Source organism: Saccopteryx leptura, chromosome 7, assembly GCF_036850995.1.
Source record: "Saccopteryx leptura isolate mSacLep1 chromosome 7, mSacLep1_pri_phased_curated, whole genome shotgun sequence".
NCBI lineage: Eukaryota > Metazoa > Chordata > Mammalia > Chiroptera > Emballonuridae > Saccopteryx > Saccopteryx leptura.
In genome coordinates this window covers 60908209-60921144 of record NC_089509.1, presented here as the reverse complement: position 1 = coordinate 60921144, position 12936 = coordinate 60908209, and the positions used below count along the sequence as shown (strand labels likewise).

Sequence of the window (12936 nt, the reverse complement as noted above, 5' to 3'; positions counted from 1 at the left end):
CCAGGCCTCTAACCTCTTAAATCTTCACGACTCTAAGATCTTGTACTGTTACCTTCTCTATTTTATGGATAAGGCAACAGAGGAACTAGAGGTTGAGTAACTTGGCCAAGATCATACATTTAATAGTTTGTGTAGCTGATATTTGAACCCAGACAATCTGGCTTCAGAGCCTGTGCACTTCTTAACCACTCTATATTGCTGCCTTTCCAAAGGCTTGGAAAAATTATCCATAGTTTGTCCATTTCTTCATTTGTTCATCAGTGCATTCATCCATCCATTCTTTGGAAAAGTCTTAAAAACAGAAACTTCCGAAGAAAGAGGTCAAAGAAATGACACTTCATGGCCACAAAGAGAGAATAGAAAGGTGATGTTATTGCTTAGGATTCTCATATGACCGTGTCTAACTTCTTTACTCAGTTATGCTTGTGTGAGTGATCAGAGCTTTTATTCCTACCCACAAGATTTAATATTAATCTTTCTGACAAAGAATAATATAATTCAGTATTTTTTTTGTGTGTGTATTTTTCTGAAGTTAGAAACAGGGAGGCAGTCAGACAGACTCCCGCATGCGCCCAACCGGGATCCACCTGGCACACCCACCAGGGGGCGATGCTCTGTTGCAACCAGAGCCATTCTAGCGCCTGAGGCAGAGGCCACAGAGCCATCCTCAGCGCCCGGACCAACTTTGCTCCAATGGAGCCCTGGCTGCAGGAGGGGAAGAGAGAGACAGAGAGGAAGGAGAGGGGGAGGGGTGGAGAAGCAGATGGGCGCCTCTCTTGTGTGCCCTGGCTGGGAATCGAACCCAGGACTCCTGCACTCCAGGCCAACACTCTACCACTGAGCCAACCAGCCAGGGCCAATTCAGTATTATTTTATACTGAATTCTGAATTAATTGTGTACTTAGAGAACAGAGCTTGTTACAGGAGTTCTTGGAAGTTTGCTTTTTATGACAAATGATAAAGTATAAGTCCCCCTTTAATTACTTAATTATGTCATTTATCAGGTTTAAATTATGGCATATAGGGGAAAAATCTGGGCTGGGAAACTCCTTAAAGTCAGTTTCTTCATCTTTCTACTCCTAACATTTTATAATTTGGGGAAGTGTCTGGGGTAAATAAGCTTTGATGTAGAGGCTAGTGGACCTGAGTAAGGAAGAAGGAGGATTGGTGAGCAGAGAGAGAGAAATCTGCACAACACTCTCTTCCTTTCCCCTTTGTTGCTCTCTTACCTCCCCTCTGAGATCATACAGGAAGTTTCAAAACTGGAATTTGAACTCAGTTTTGCCTCCTTGCAAAGTTTTCATACCCTCCATTCTATCCTGTTGCCTGTCATAACATGCTATCGTGCAGTTTTCACTTAATGGCACCAGCAAACACCTGGGTCAAGGATTGAGTTTGGAGAAAGTAGCACCTAAACCTTCCCAGCTCTTCTTCCTCATCCCCACACTTCGCTCTCTCTTGTGCTACAGACACCTATATTGTTCATTAGTGAAAAGGACTCTTTCTTCTTGCTCTCTCATACAGCCAAACCTAACCTTTTCTTTCATAAGCTTGTCTCAAATTTCTTTCTCCTTTTCAATTGCAAGCCACTTTCTAGACTAGTTCGGTAACTACCTAAGATACCTTCCTGTATCCAGCCTTGTCCCTGCAGTATATCCTTAATAGTACTGTGAATACCTGTCAACCAATCTTAAATCTGTTGCAATGACCAGCAAGGTTGTAGTGTTGAGTAGGGCACAAGGTTTCAAAGATTGCACCCCCTCCCACCATTGACATCTCCCCCATGCTTGTGGAGGCCTAATCCTTCACTGGTGGTCTTTGAGATCATGTGACAAATTACTTAGGGGACGAAGTATTGTATGTGTTCTGTGACAGTACTAATATTCTGAAGTCAGAAGAGAGGTTCTCAGCCATGGCATGGAAGGTATTCTGCAGTTGACAGTGCTGTCCTCTCCAGCACCATCTCCTCCTAGACTTCATCTCAGCCTGAATTTTGGGCCAGGCCTTGTCTGTCTTTTTTCTCTTGGCTCACGTTGACCGTTGGATCAGGAAAAATGACCGTTGCTCAATGAAAGGAGGCATACAGGCAGGTGTCCACATGGTTGAACGTGTAATTGAGGATGCTAGGCCGGGCATCAGATTATACCTTAGGAAGAACTAGAGGTTTCAAAGTGACTTTGGGATATTTTGTATGTTGACATTTGGGTTAGCTGTGGTTTAATGAGATATGGCAAATATCAGTTATGTGTAAACCTAAGACAATTTAAGAAGTTTGATTGAAAACCTCTTTAAAATAATTTTAATCATTTTAAAACTAATTCTTTAAAAAATATTTATTCATGTGATTTTTCTCACTAGAAGAAAAAGTTATTACATTCACTGTTGTACATAGTGAGTGACAAATGAAAAGGGATAGACTAGTGCATGTTTTCTATTTTATTATATGTTAAGTATATACAAAACAATAACTTTTAAGAAATAATAAAATTATTAACTATCATGATACTATAACTGTGTTATGCCCAGCATGTATTTTAAGAAACAGCTATTGCTTCTGGAGTCTTCCATGTTCCCACATGCTCCCTCCTGTTCCTCACACCAGCAACCTCATCCTGATTATTACTCCCTTGCCTTTCTTTATAAATTTATAACTTATGTTTGTACCCTATATAAACATTGTTTTGATTTGCTTGTTTTGGACTTAAAATGAATAGAACATGTAGAATGTATTCTTCAACTTTTTTTTCTCTCAAACCTCTTGTCCTGAGATATATAGTCTTACTGTAGAACATGACTGTAATTTATTCATTTTTACTGTTATATAATGATCTTTTAAATGATTATACTATAACTCTAGTTACTTGACCTTATTGTGTATATTTAACCTCTCTGAGCTTTAGTTTTCTGTTTGTAAAATGAAACCTTTTAAGAGTAATTATTCCCACTTTCAAGAATCAAATTATCTTACGAATTGAGATGCCTTCAGCTACAAGTGTTATATGATACTTAAAATCAGCAAACTCTACCTGCTTAAACAATAAATTATTTAAGGTTATGAAATCTAACATAATGAGAAATTCAGAAATGCTATAGTATGGATCAAGGACTTGTGATCTTTCCATTTCTGGCCACTCATAGCATGCAGCGTAAGGCTGATTTTCCTTGTAGACAGAGGTGGTTGCTGGAGGCAGTCAGAGCTTGTTTATGCCCGGCACAAGATTCCAGGGGAACCTGTTCTCTCTCATGTAGTTTGTACATCCTTTCAGGTTGATTGAGCCAGTGTGGGTCTGTCTTTCCCAGCCTTTGGGCCAGTAACAATCTGGGGGAAAATGCATGTACTGATTGCTTGTCCAGCTAGTACTGGCTCTTGGACCTGGGAGAAGGGGCAGCTTCTAATGGAAGATAAGTGTCTTTGGGAGGAAGTCTGGTGACCAAACAAATTTGGGTTTTCTTTTTTTGTCTGAAAGAAAGGAAGAAGGTTGGAGTGTATCTGTGTGTGTGGGGGGGAAGGGGGTAGGTCGGGAATGGAAACAGTTACACTATTGTAGCTTAGTAGGTGTTCATTAAAGTTGTTTCCATGTTAGACAGTGGGAATCAGTACGTGGTGTAATTCTTCAAATATTTAGTCCTGATCAAACTTTTATTAAAGTAGTATATCCAGTTTTAGTTTTGGTAAGTAGTAGGAAAACGTGGTATGAGCTCCACATAAACTTTATATGAAGCCAGGCACCAAAGTTTTATAAAGTCTGTGTCGGTGATATTCTTCTGCCTGTAGTATTTTCAAAACTTGATTTAAAATATATTCGAATCTGACTTAATTCAGTATTTGAAAGGTGATAAGGAAAACCTAACTATGTTAATTTTAGCACAGTAAAATTCATTGTACTTTTGACTAATACATTCCTTAAAATATTTATCCCTGGTGTGTCACTAATATGTGTCGAGGCCTTTTGTAGAAAGCAGGATCTTGGTCTTCATTGTTAAATTGGGAAATTATCATTATCTCCCAGATAATTGCATCATCAAAAATAATAGCATTTGTTGGGCTTTTGTATTCTGCCAGGTACTATCCAAATGGGTCAAGGAAGAAGACATTTAAGCTGCCTCTTAAAAATAGAGTAGAAGTTTGCTAGGTAGCAGGATAGAATGTGGTGAAAAGTCAGCATTTTGGGAAGAAGAAACAGCCGAGGCTGGAATACACTGAGCAGCATAGGACATTTGGCCTGGCTGGCTGTGAGGTTGGAGAGTGCACGAAGTGTCAGCAGCAAGTGTGCCAGGAAGGCCTGGTATTTCATGCTTAAGAATTTGGATTTTATCTGTAGGAAATGGGAGTCAGTGAAGACTTTTTAAAGAAGAGAGTGATGATAATATTCGTAATTTAGAAAGATCATTGCTGGAGCAATAAGAACCAAGTGGAAAGAGTGGTGGGAACTAAGCTGTACCAGAATTATTTAGAAAATTAATTTAGTAAGCAGTTTTTCTTTGGCTATGGAGAACTGATCTTTCAAAGGGTTTCTAGATGTCTCATAGATTTCAAGGGGTTCACTTTGAGGAGAAAGGTTAGCTCAGAATCTCACAATTCCAGAGACATTTTTGTTGAGTTGAAATCATTTTAGCTTCTCTAAATTGGGAAAAGAAAAAGATGACATATGTACAAAAGTTGATAATCCCCAATCCTGTATCTGGGTATTCGAGGACAGAATTGGGCATGTTCCAGGGAAGGCTTTACCCAGAGTGCTTGGCTTTCCTGTTGGTTTTATGCTGGCCAACCATAAAGACAAAAAGTATTTGGAGAAATTTTAGATAATAGAGAACAAATGAGAATTTAAAAACTGAGAAAGCATACTCTATGTTTGGACATATTTATTATGTTTTCTTTTTCTTTTTTCTCTCTTTTTAGAGGGGGGGGGAGAAGTGGGAAGCATCAACTCATAGTAGTTGCTTCCCATATATGCCTTTACCGGGCAAGGCCAGGGTTTTGAACCGATGACCTCAGCGTTCCAGGTTGACGTTTTGTCCACTGTGCCACCATAGGTCAGGCTTCTTTTTCTTTTTTTGAGTGAGAGGCAGGGAGAGAGAGAGAGACGGGAACATTGAGCTGGTCCTGTATGTGCCCTGACAGGGGAATCGAACACGGCAACCTCCACACTCTGGGACGATGCTCCAACCCACCAAGCTATCTAGCCAGAGCTTAATTTTTGTTGATTTTTAGAGAGACAGAGAGAGGAAGGAAGAAAAAGAGGAGAGGGAGAGGGAAAGGAAGCACTTGTTTTCCACTCATTTGTGCATATTTTGGTTGCTTCCTGTCTGTGCCCTGACCAGAGATCAAACCTCCAACTTTGTTGTTTCAGGACCATGCTCTTAATGGACTGAGCTAACCAGCCAGTTCCTGTTACGTTTTCTTTTAAAAAATATATAATCTTTCTTATGTGATAAATTCTGGAATATATATAGTCTAGGTTAATCTGAAAAATAAAATTCGTTAAACAAGGCATTATGTATACTATATCTAGAATTAGGTATCTGTTGGATATAGATGTAAGTAGAGAGATATCCAAAAGAACAATCACCAAAATGTTCATCGTGTTTATCTTTGAGTGATGAATTTTTATTTCTCTGTACCTTTCTGAGTGCCTGGTTTTTATTTTATAACACATGTATATAATTTTTACAGTCAACCAAAGAAAATCGATAGGACTATCTTCATTTGGAGAAGTCTTGAAGACACCTGCTGCAGTCTTTAATCAAAGTGAAAGATAATACCTCCTGTGTCTCTGAATATTTGACTCTAAGTGGAGTCTATTAACTTATTAAATTAATTGTTAAGAAGAAGAATTGGTCAACCTTAGGGGCAACAGACAGTGGCCAGTGTTCTAGAGTCTAGGGTCTGTGAGAGAGAAGAGCCTACGCTAACACTGGCAGTGCTGTTTCTAGTACGGAGATGAATACAAGGAACCATATGAGTATTGTTAACTATACTGCATATCCCCAAATCATTTGATCATGTGATCTGCTTTTAATAGAATCCCTTTGTGGAATACACTGAGAAATATTCCATTAAACATTTGATTTACTCAGTTCCTCTTATTCTGAACTTCATGCTCCCCAAGCAACTTGAAATGAATGGCTTCTTATATGATCTTGTCTACATGGAGAGAAAACTTAAAATACATAGGTTGAGTATTAAGAGCCTTTGAGTTATGTCTCATTTCAGTTAACAAATCAGAGTTAAATGCTGGGAGTTGAGGGAGAAAAGAGGGGAAACAATCTATTATATTTCTTCTGTTTGATAAGTTAACAGAGACATCCTTCCCATTTTTCTTCTTTTTTTCCACACCTCTTTTTGATAAATACACCTAAGAGACTTCTCACTAAAGTGTTAAATTCATAGATTAAAAAAAAAAACCCAAACAACAGACTTAAGGGCTGATTGCCTCACTGATTCTTTTTCTTCCTGTTTTCTGATTTTTTTCCTGAACCAAAAAAAGACTTACTTTCTATCCAAAGAGTGTTCTGAAGCATCTACCTATGGCAACCAAGAAAACATATGTATTAAAAAAAATGCTTTTTTTTCCTAACTTTATTTGCAGGCTTGGTTTTTGCATGTTATGGTATCTTACTCTATTTTTAAAAAAACTTTAAAAAATTAGTTATAAATAACATACCAGTTCACCCATTGAAAGTGTACAGTTCAATGAATTTTAGTACATTCAGAAAGTTATGCAACAAAATCCATTTTAGAACATTTAATCACCCTAAAAAGAAACTCCATACCCATTTGCAGTCACTTCCCATTTCTCCCAACCCTCCCAGCCTCAGGGAACCATTAACCTACTTTTATAGAGTATATCTCTGGGATTTTTCACATAAATGGAATCATATCTATCATGTGTTCTTTTGTAAATGCCTTCTTTCCCTTAGTATGACCTAAAAGTTCAGTCTTGTTGCTGGATGTATCGCTACTTTATTTCTTTTTATGAACAAATAATATTTGTCGCAGTGGTTGCATGTATACCGCATTTTGTTTATCTGTTCATCACTTGATGGACGTTTGGATTGTTTCCACTTTCTGACCATTATGAATAATGATGCTATCATGAATAATGCTACTCACAAGTTTTTGTGTGGACATGTTTTTATTTCTCTTGACTATATACCTAGGACTGAAATTGCTCACATTGTATTGTAACTTTATGTTTACATATTGCAACTTTATGTTTGACATTTTGAGGAACTGCTAAATTTCCAAAGTTGTTTTACCATTTTATAATCCCACCAGCAATATGTGATGGTTCTAGTTTCTCTAGTCCTCACTAACACTATGTCTTTGGTTTAAAAAGTGGAAAAAAAAAAAAGTGGATGTGACATCCTAGTGAGTGTGAAAAGGTATCTCATTGTGATTTTGAATTGTACCTTACTCTTGAATAGAACTTAATTTTTATGCTCAACATGGTTTTTATTCACTGTATTCTATCTGTTCAAACTTAAGTTTACTTTGAAAAGTATACATACATAGCAGTAGATTTAAAGCAACAGTGGATAGCATAACCAGGTGGTGCTGCAGTGGATAGAGCATCGACCTAGGACACTGAGGACTCAGGTTCAAAACCCTGAGGTTTACTGCTTGAGCCCAAAAGTTGCTGGCTTGAAGCCCAAGCTCGCTGGTTTGAGCCCAAGGTCACTGGCTTGAGCAAGGGGTCATTGGCTCGGCTGGAGGAGCCCCCCAGTCAAGGCACATATGAGAAAGCAATCTATGAACAACTAAGGTGCTGCAACTATGAGTTGACGCTTCTCATCTCTCTCCCTTCCTGTCTGTCTGGGCCTGCTTGTCTCTGTCTCTGTCTCTCTCTCTCTCTCTCTGTCTCACTAAGTAAAATAAAAAATAAAGCAACAGTGCATAAAGAAAAAAAAAAGGTAATTTCAAGATATTTTGGTTTTTGTATTTTAAAGGACTAGCTTAAGGCAAATTTCATTGAGCATTTCATTTAGGGTGGAGTTGAGTTTCAAGTAGTACATTTTGGGGCTAATCAATAGAAACTTTAATATCAGAGAGATAACTGACTCTGGTAATCTACCTATTCTGTAAAGGAATCTGGAATCTGACTTCTGTATCTACTTTAAGGCACAGTAGAAAACATACCTGGCTCTCTTAATTCAAGATCTGTTACTTGGTAACAAAATACAGCCGTAGAATGTGTTGATAATGTGCCTCCTTTCCTGTGAATGATTTGGCACACCTTAAATATTTTATTAATGGATATAATGGTTTTATAAATATAATAATAGTTAACATTTATTAAACATTTACTGTGTCAGGCAGTATGGAAATACTTTATGTGAATTATCTTTCAGTATTTTCCAGTACTTTTTCATACCGTGGCACCCACTGAAAATGACGATGGTATGGCAGTAAATGCACAAGGCTGGTCAGGGCCAGATGAGACTGGCCCGAGGACTCGAGCATCTGACCTCCTGGCCTCTGAAGGGCTGGACAGTTTTGATATTTGTAATTTATGTCCTCCATTTATGGTATCTAGGTTGGAAAACTCTGTTTTATCTGAAAAAATTACACAGTAGATATTACATTTTCTGCATTTTACAGATACAGAAATGAAGACAGCTTGCTCAAAAACAAAAAGGTAAAATACAGGGACTATAATTTATTAAAAAATAGAACATCCTAAATAATAATAAAATATGCAGCATTTATATAAATTGACAAGGAATGTGGCTAACACAAGAGTAAACTCAACTTTTAAATCAATAAGTTTTAAACAATGATTTTAAAGTTACTAATACATTACCATTTTTATGAAGAAGGTAAACCTTTCTTTAAAGCCTCAACTAATTAAGGGTTAACTTTCTTTAAGGGTGAGATTTACTCAACTAATTCTTAAGGGTTAAGTTTTCACTTCCTCACCCATAAGAAAAGAGAAAAGCCCAATTAATAAAATTATATATAAAATTTAATTATTTAAGCTAAAATTCCATTTTAAATTCATTTGGTGATCATTTATGCTTATAAAAAATGATTTTATAGTGAGTTTGGGTAATTTCTCAAAGAAATAACAGCAATAATAACATAAAAATAATGGCATATTTATATCCATAAGATTTCTTACATCTCTCTTTATTATGAAAACATCATATGGATGAATTACAATTTTTTTCAGTTGAGAAACATGTATAATGATAAATTATATTACATTTCCACCACATATTTCTAGTTCCACTTGTTAGAGATAATGCCATTCACAATTATTTATCTGTCCTTCCAGAAATTGGTCATATATAAAATATACATATATTTTTATGACATGTATATCTACTGTATTTTATTTCAAGTGATAATTGCTAGGGGGTGGCTAATCATAGCAGCAAAGATAATATCTCGTCTTTCCAGAGGTTTGCCCTACTGTCTCCCTGCCTAGTAGTAATGTAATAAACTGCTAATGCATGAATAAAGCCATCAGTACCTTGTTTGTTTAGTTTTAGAGGATGGTTGGTAGTTTAACAACATGTTGAGCTAGATCCTGTGAGTTTAGCTTCAGTTCCTATGATGAGGGTTGATGATTGGTGATAGACTGTACAACAAGATGATAAAATGGGGTTTCTTTATGGTATAATGCAATTGTGATTGAATTTATTGTGAGTTTAGAATGCTGGTAAGATTCTATTAAGTAAAGAATTATTGTGAGAATGTTATTTAATCTTTACTGCTCTGAAAATTTAGTATGAAGAAACTATTGCTACTGTATTAGAAAATGATAAAATGCGTTGAAGTAAAAAATGTAATTTTGCTAATGATTTACAAAAGCCCAACAGTTCTGTTGGCTGAGGTGAGAATGCAGCCGGCACCAGGTGTTAGACTGGTGGGGTCAGACTGGAACTTGCTCCGGGAACCACAGTACTTGAGTTTGGGCTAGAAGAGAATACAAAGCCAAGACTCAAATCACAAGAGAAAGTTTATTTAGAAAAGTCACAGAGATATAAGAAATGGGCTTTAGGAAACCAGTTACAGATGCCAAAGAAGGGGTGCTTAGGAGAAAGAAACTCCCCTTTGGGGACGAGGATGGGGAAAGCATGGGCACTCCATGGAGGGAGGACACACGTGCTGGGTCCTCTGTCCTAAGTGCTATTAAGGGAGGAGACTTTAGTGGTGTTCCCAGGGGACGATCTCAATAGAATATTCATCAACCTTTCAGGGCTGTGGTCTCCACTGATTGGTTGGCACCAGGGGGTCCTTAATCAGTGCAGCTAGTCCAAGGTCAGCCATGGCATCACTTGTCTGGTTTTGCTGCTTTTCTGAGCCTGGAGCTGAAACACAACTGTGTCCTTGCTTTGATGACCTTCTGTATCTAGCCATCATCCTTGCCCTACTTGTGTCTAACTGCCTATCACAATTCTTAATTGAATCTCAGAATATTTGTTTGGCCTTGAAAGTGAACTATCTACAGAGTTCCTGGGTAAAGTCAGAGAATTATAGCATATTGGTAAAGGAGCTTTCAGATTTTAAAAATATGAACATTGGATGAAAGCTTTTTTCAGGTTTAGGAAGAAGGATCAAAAGGAACGGGGGAAAGATTATGCTGCTGGTAGGCGTTGACATGTAATGTACTTTGTGTTCTTTTGATCTGATAGCTCATGATAGGTTTAGCTGGTTACCATGGTTTCATTTCATTTCCTGCAAACCTTCTTGTTGTGCTATTTGGAATAAGTGGAAAATAATGTTCTGCACAATAATTTTTGTAAGTGGTACTCTGCTTCTTTTAGTTAAGATTATAAATTCATTTTTTGAGAAATTCCTTGGATATGAGAGTGCATGAAAGGCAAAGGATGTGAATAACAGATGGTAACAATAGAATTTAGTAATCTTGTGATATAAAGACTAGTATTGATAAAAAAGGATAGCATAATTTACTTAAAAATGTAATTTTCATGTTTTATCAGTGACATAAGCTTTAAAAAATATTGGTATAGCCTGACCAGTCGGTGACGCAGTGGATAGAGCATCGGACTGGGATGCAGAAGACCCAGGTCCAAGACCCCCGAGGTCGCCAGCTTGAGCGCGGGCTCATCTGGTTTGAGCAAAAAGCTCACCAGCTTGGACCCAAGGTCGCTGGCTTGAGCAAGGGGTTACTCTGTCTGCTGAAGGCCCGCAGTCAAGGCACATATGAGAAAGCAATCAGTGAACAACTAAGGTGTTGCAACACGCAATGAAAAACTAATGATTGATGCTTCTCATCTCTCCGTTCCTGTCTGTCTGTCCCTGTCTATCCTCGCTCTGACTCTCTGTCTCTGTTAAAAAATATATATATTGGTATAATAATTACAGTTTATACGAAGGACCCTCAGGTCAAGTATGTTGTATATTATAATACAACAAGACATAGAAAGTAATTGATACAACATAGTAGGGAGTGGGTAGTTTAATATAAGGCATCCCTTACTTGAAAAAAGATATCTTTCTGTAAATAGTCACAAATTAACACATATAAATGCACAAGAGTTCATAGCTTTTTTTTTTTTCCCTAACATATATATCCAACATCGAAAACATTAAAACTGTAGAAAAGCAGCCCTGGCTGGACAGCTCAGTTGGTCAGAGCATTGTCCCAAAGCACAGAGGTTACGGGTTCAATTTCTGGTCAGGGCACATGGAGGAACAGCTCAGTGTTCCTGTCTTTCTTCCTCTCTCCCTTCCTCTCTAACTAAAATCAATAAATAAAAAATAAAAATGTAGAAAAGCAGAAGGAAAAGTAAAAATCCACCTCTAATCCTGTTGCCTAAAGATAAGCACTGTAAAAATCATAGACTATGAAATTCTAATACTTTCCTGGGTTAAACAACAACGGTTCCATACCAAGTATACTTTTTATGGTATACTTTTTCAATTAGCTATATATCATGAATATTTTCCATATCAGTAAATATGTGAAAAGTTTGCTATTTGAATTAATTCTTCATAAGGTCATGTTTTACCTCCCAATTTTTAAAAACTCTGGTTTCCACTTATTATATTTACTTATTTAAATTTAGATCTATCATAAACTTGTTTTTATTTTATCAAAATGTACGATACAGAAACTCTAAAATGCAGAAATATAAGGAATTGTTACATCTAGTCTCACTGGCCACAAATAAATAATATTTTTGCCATTTTAATAAAAAGTTTTTTATTATGCCTGGCCTGTGGTGGCACAGTGGATAGAACATTGACCTGGAATGGTGAGGTCGCTGGCTTGAAACCCTGGGCTTGCCTGGTTGAGGCACATATAAGCAGTCAGTCAATGAACAGCTAAAGTAAAGCAATTATGAGTTGATACTTCTCGTACCCATCCACTTCTCCTCTCTTTGTAAAATAAAATACAAAAAATCTTAAAAAATATTTTTTTATATAGTGATGGAAGATGATTTGATTGTGGACCTAACTGCAATATGCAGATCATGTGTCACAGAAATGTATACTTGAAACCTATATAATCCTATTGACCAATGTCCCCCCCAGTAAATTTTTTTTTTAATTTTTATTTATTTATTTATTCATTTTAGAGAGGAGAGAGAGAGGGAGAGACAGAGACAGAGAGGAGAGAGACAGGGGGGAGGAGCTGGAAGCATCAACTCCCATATGTGACTTGACCAGGCAAGCCCAGGGTTTTGAACCGGCGACCTCAGCATTTCCAGGTCGACGCTTTATCCACTGCGCCACCACAGGTCAGGCAGTAAATTTAATTAAAAATAGATAAATAAAAATTTGCTTTAAAAACTGTTTTTTTGCCTGGCCTGTGGTGGCACAGTAGATAAAGCATCAACCTGGAATGCTGAGGTCACTCATTTGAAATCCTGGGCTTGCCTGGTCAAGGCACATCTGTCAAGCAGAGAAAAACTAAAGTAAAGCAACTATGAGTTGATACTTCTTGTCGTCCCCCCACTCTG

The 12936-nt window shown here is 37.3% G+C and overlaps 1 protein-coding gene across 3 annotated transcripts in view; it reads left to right on the top strand.

Moving 5' to 3' along the window:
* Positions 1 to 12936, top strand: part of CHN1 (chimerin 1) — a 204957-nt gene that overhangs the window by 80578 nt on the left and 111443 nt on the right. The window lies entirely within an intron of this gene.